The sequence below is a fragment of the Lipotes vexillifer genome, unplaced genomic scaffold, assembly GCF_000442215.2.
Source record: "Lipotes vexillifer unplaced genomic scaffold, Lipotes_vexillifer_v1.1 scaffold530, whole genome shotgun sequence".
NCBI classification, from domain to species: Eukaryota; Metazoa; Chordata; class Mammalia; order Artiodactyla; family Lipotidae; genus Lipotes; species Lipotes vexillifer.
Genome location: NW_006783620.1, coordinates 717,368 through 723,430, shown reverse-complemented (window position 1 = coordinate 723,430; position 6,063 = coordinate 717,368).

The following is a 6,063-nucleotide window of genomic DNA, read 5'->3' as shown; positions in this document are numbered from 1 at the left end:
TGCTGTACAGTATGCACAGTATTCATCTACTTCTTCCTGCATCACCACTTTAGGACCTGGGGGATAAGAGGAATCAATGCTAACAAGAATCTCATGCCACCTGCTGTGCCATGAATGAAAAAGCCCTTTGTCTCTGTGTCAGGAGTTTCATGTCTTCTGTCTCTATCAATAAAACATACAGGTTAACTTAATCAGGTTCTGAGTAGTATAAAATCCTAGCACTTGTCACTGAATAACGTAGCTTATGTTTGCTCACTTTTCCTGCTTATGATAAATCCTGGATATACTACTTCTATCATATGGTAGATTGCTGATGGGCCTGACTAACCTTACAATTTTTTGGTTCTGCATCACTCATCTTTTGATACATACTCTGGCTGCACAGTAACTTTACATAGTCAGGTGCTCTATATTGATCTGGAACCAGTTGTATACTGGGTGGTATTAATCAAATAGGGTTTATATCTTTGGCAATAATAATTTGGACTTGTCCCAAAACCTAAATAAGAAGTGGATATATGGTGTGTGTGTATGTGTATGTGTCTAAGCATACTGTTGCATCTTCATTTGAGAGGTTTATAAATGTGTTTATGAAAGGTATACATTGAAGAAGTTAAAACTGTAAAGTCTTAAAATGTTGTGTTAATCAGCATTCCAGAAATCTCCTGAGGCTTTCCTGATTTACTAGGATACATAGAAACTAGTAAGTTGTGGAATCAATGAATCTTAGCAGCAGAAATTTCAGTAGATACTCTCCAAGGGTTCTCCGATTAATATGTATATCTTACCTCAAGCATATTAAAAAGCAGAAACCTGTGTGGATTCATTTTGTCATAAAGAAAAATGTCCTTCAAACTCCATTATTTTGTCAATATAATGAAGTTTGGTAACTATCTCTACAACGGAGTTGATTTCGGCTGGTTATACTTTTCTTTTTTCATAATCATGTAACTACCTTTTCTTCAAATCTTATACATTCTCTAAGAAGTGCTACACTTTTTCTTACCAACTAATTTTTATCCACATTTTAAATAAAGATAAGAAATAATAAAGTTTAGAATAGTGCTAGTAAAAGAAGAAAAAATCAGTGTAAGGAGAAGCGAATTACCACAAGACACCAGGGGAAGATATAAAGTAGTAAATGAACAAATAGAGAGTACATGTCATATGTTTCCATTTCTATAAAATTCTAGAAAGTACAGACTGATATATAGCAAAGAAACTGTCAACAACAAATCAATGACTGCTTGGAAATGGGAAGGGAGCAGTGAGAAGTTAACAGGAGAGAGAAAATTTGGGTGGATGAACGACAAGTTTCTTGTCTTTATTGTGTTGATGGTTTCAGAGATATTTGCATCTACATCTATGCCTACATATTACTATTCAATATGTGCATTTTATTTTTGACAATTTACCTCAAGGCTGATGTTTAAAAATTAAAATTAAAAAAATATAACTTAAGAAGCCTCACGTTTTTTCTAGTGGACACTTCTCTTTTTTCTTTTTCACATAACCAGAAATCAAGTGATAATGAGAATGTTAAGCATAATGCTATCTTTTTTTTTTTTTTGCCGTACGCAGGCCTCTCACTGTTGTGTCCTCTCCCGTTGCAGAGCACAGGCTCTGGACGCGCAGGCTCAGCGGCCATGGCTCACGGGCCCAGCCACTCTGCAGCATGTGGGATCTTCCCGGACCGGGGCACGAACCCGTGTTCCCTGCATCGGCAGGCGGACTCTCAACCACTGCGCCACCAGGGAAGCCCAATGCTATCTTGATATTGAAGATGAAGGAGAAATACTGGGGAGATAAGGTCAGCTTCATTCCAGATGCTTAATGAAGAACTAGAGGGACTACATCTCAGGACAATATGTAGATACAGGACAAACTTTTGTAAACAGAGCTAAGAAAAAAAACAATGTAAAACTTGAAGTTTGACATGAAACTATTAATTAATGAATGGAAAATACTAACTTGATCCACCCAAAATAAGTTTTGAATAAGCTCTTACTGGTAGGATAGATTTTCAAAATCTATGAAAAGATGAAGAAAATGCATATACATGAAAGACTAATAATTTAATTTTTTCTAAAACTTATTTTTTACTCCATGTCAGGCAATGTTTTAGGCACTGGAGATAGCAGTGAAGAAACAAGATCATGACCTTATGTAACTTAAATAATAACAACATTTTCATTATATTTCATGTAACAAGAGAGATATATTTCATTAATAAGTGCACTAGCTATCTTTTAAATATTTCCCTGTTTAGCCTCCATACGTAATTTGTAAATATATGTATGTTTAAGGTTTAGTTCATCACTATTAGACCATTGTTAATATCACTTTGGTTGTAGTACAACTCGGTATGTAAAGAAAATACATTTTGGTAATGTTTTGTGCTATTTGAGGCAGATCTCACTTAGAGTTCTATAATTTTGTAGATCAACAAAAGGACTGATTTTGTTATTTATTTATTTATTTTTGGCTATGTTGGGTCTTCATTGCTGAGTGTGGGCTTTCTCCAGCTGCATCAAGAGGGGGCTACTGTTCGTTGTGGTGCACGGGCTTCAGTAGTTGTGGCACACGGGCTCAGTAGCTGTGGCTCGCAGGCTGTAGAAGACAGGCTCAGTAGTTGTTGTACACAGGCTTAGTTGCTCTATGGCATGTGGGATCTTCCCAGACTAGGGATCAAACCCGTGTCCCCTGCACTGGCAGGCAGATTCTTAACCACTGTGCCACCAGGAAAGTCCCAAAAGCACACTTGTGTGCTCAAATGTGACTGATTTTTTATACTAGTGTGGTGTCTTTTACATTACAAATAAAAGTCATTTTGGCTACTGTGATTTTTTTTCTTCCATAATGCTTGCTTTCTAAAATCTTAATTACATCTTAACCATATGATTGTCTTCTTTCTGATTTATATTTCATATAATCTTTAGCAAATAAATTATAAAGTAAAAATACAAAGCAAAAAAATTAAAATCCTAACATGAACATATTGGCTTTTATAGATACAGTATTACTTCTGTGCCTGTATGACATATCCTATTTTCTACAACTTCATTATAAATATTACCTTTTTTCTCTCCTTATTTACATAGATATGTGTTCACCCAATAGTTTCTTTTCTTCACCATTTTCACGTATATTTCCCAGGAAATACTGTTATTAGAGGGCATAGCATTTTCTTTTATTTCTATATATCATTTTCACAAATACTTTTTTTAAAAAGTAGAACATATAACCAAGGAGTAAACTTGTTACCTGCTTTCCTATAACTTACTAGCACTTCATATCTCACATTTCTTTTGTGTTACGCTTGCAGCAGTGTAACCAAATCCCTCCTGTGGTGTGAACTCATCCATATTGAAAAGGTAATGAAAAACTGTCTCCATGATCAATGTTCAGGTTTTCTATGAATAAATGCTTCCTTATGTTTTATTCTATAAAAATTAATTTTAATGCAAATACTCAGCCTTTGGAAATGAAATGGAATGTGTTTACCTGAAAATATTTCTCTATAGAGATGGTGGTTATGAATATTCTTCATTGGTCCTTTATCCCTGGAATAGCCACTTGTAATTGACTGTGGGCTGCAATTAGTGAAGGCTATTTATATCCCCACATTATAGAGAGCTCTATATGAAAAAAATTAACATGTTTGGTTTGGCTACCAAGAAATAAACATTGAGAAATTTTTCTTTTATTTCTCTTTTTAACAGTATTCAATAACAATGGGTTTTCTCTTATAAAACATATAGTCGTGGTAAATTGCAAAAAATGGCTACCAATTTTTGTATTCCACTTTTGCAATGTCACATTGCAGCCTCTTACATAACCTGGTGGAGTCCACTCTTTTACCACTTGAATGTAGCCTAGGTTATTTCCAGATAAATGGATTGTTAGGAAGGAAAGATTAAAATGTAATTAGGAAATGACTATCAGAACAAATTCACATGGGATTATTTCTCTTCAAAATATCTTTTCTTTTTAATAGTAGAGTTACAAACTATATATGCTTTATATATAGCTATAAATAAGTAGAATTAAAATATATCATAAATCTCTACTGAAATGTATAAATTAATAAATAACACTCCTTTCCCTCAAACAAATTTTGGATGAACAGATAATAAAAGTAGAAGAATGCTGCATGGAGGACTGGATAAAAATGAGGCTATCTCATAAAAAGCGTTCCAGATAAAAGATCAACCAAGAGTCATGTTGGAGGAGATTCTGCATCATTTCAGCCAGGCCTTAAAATACTGAGAAGAAATAAAAACTACTTAATAGCTATAGTCTTTACTCTTAATAAATCCTTAAAGGTACTTGAAAAGCCGGACAAAGGCCTGCAAAGTAATTGTCAATGAAACCTAAGAATTATGAAGAAGAACAGTTTTGCTTGAAAGTTTGGTTATATGTGGAAGACTTCATAAATTATACACAGTTTTTAAGAAACATGGCTCATGTTCTTTTATTTATACTAATAATTTGGAAATAGCAAATATAAATAAATAACTTTGAAATTAGGTAATAGGAAAAGGAAAACTAAAAAAAAAAAAAAATTAGTGCTTAGTTAACAGTGCTTAGTTTCCCAGACCTTCCACTAATTAAGTATGTATTCTTGGATACTGAAGAAGTTTCCCTGGCATGTGAAACTCACAAGAAATTTGATTTAAAAATTATTGATTTTGATGTATTCTGAACAAGATATCTTCAGGTTTTTGAAACATATCAGCAATTTTCAAGTAATCTTCAAAGTGATAAAAAGGAGAGGTGATTAGTTGAAATAATTATTCAACTTTTCATAGATTTTGATTATTCTGTGTATCTAAGTGATAACTTTTGATTTTACATGAGCCATTACCACTATTTAGAATTAGACTTCATTTTAAGGCCCCAAAACAGAAAAATTGGAAAAAATGCAAAAAACAGCTGTACTTTCCCCTAGAACAAATGCCATGGCTGACCTAGTAGTATTTAACAGCGCTGAGAAATGAAAATTGATTTCCTTGTTAACAGTTTGAGTAAGTATCAGGTTATAGGTTTAACATAATAGGGCTTATCAGACCATCTGTTTTCTGGGTCCTGCATCCTGTATGGATGAGTCTTTGCTGGGTAGACCCCTGCAATCTGTTTTACACACCTCTCTGGTTACTGTTATATGCATTAACGTGTGAGATAGCTCTAGCAAAGTTTTCTAACTCATCCATTAACCTGATACAAGTTAATTGCAAACCCACTGTTTTAAAAAATGCTCATCGGGGCTTCCCTGGTGGCGCAGTGGTTGAGAATCTGCCTGCTAATGCAGGGGACACGGGTTCAAGCCCTGGTCTGGGAGGATCCCAGATGCCGCGGAGCAACTAAGCCCGTGAGCCACAACTACTGAGCCTGCGCATCTGGAGCCTGTGCTCCACAACAAGAGAGCCTGAGATAGTGAGAGGCCCGCACACTGCGATGAAGAGTGGCCCCGACTTGTCACAACTAGAGAAAGCCCTCGCACAGAAATGACGACCCAACACAGCCCAAAATAAATAAAATTAATTAATTTAAAAATGCTCATAAAATTATATTAGCCTGAAGCCCTTAAATTTCAGAACATTTCTTATAAATAAATATGACATTTTAAAGTTATTTTGTAACCCAATGTGTAGCAAGCATACAGAAACACAGCCATTTAGGCTCATTTTCAATACATATTACTAGCATTAAATTTTGACTCTTTTTTCCCAAAACTTCACCTTGGAGAAATCAATCTGGGATAAACATAACTATTCCTATAAACAGATCCTGATGGCAAAAGTAATATAGTTCAAAAGTAAGAAACACTGGCTAATGGGATTGTGAAGGTTGGGAAGTCCAAAATCTGCAGTGTTAGTTGGCCATCAAGCTAGAGATCCAGGGAAGAGCTTTTATTGAAATTCAAATCCAAAAACCATCTGCTGGTAGAATTCCTTCTTGCTCAGAGATCAGTCTTTTAATCTATTTAGGCCTTAAAGCAATTAGGATGAGGCCCATATTGTGGGCAGCAATCTGCTTTATTCAAAATCCACTTTTTTACAT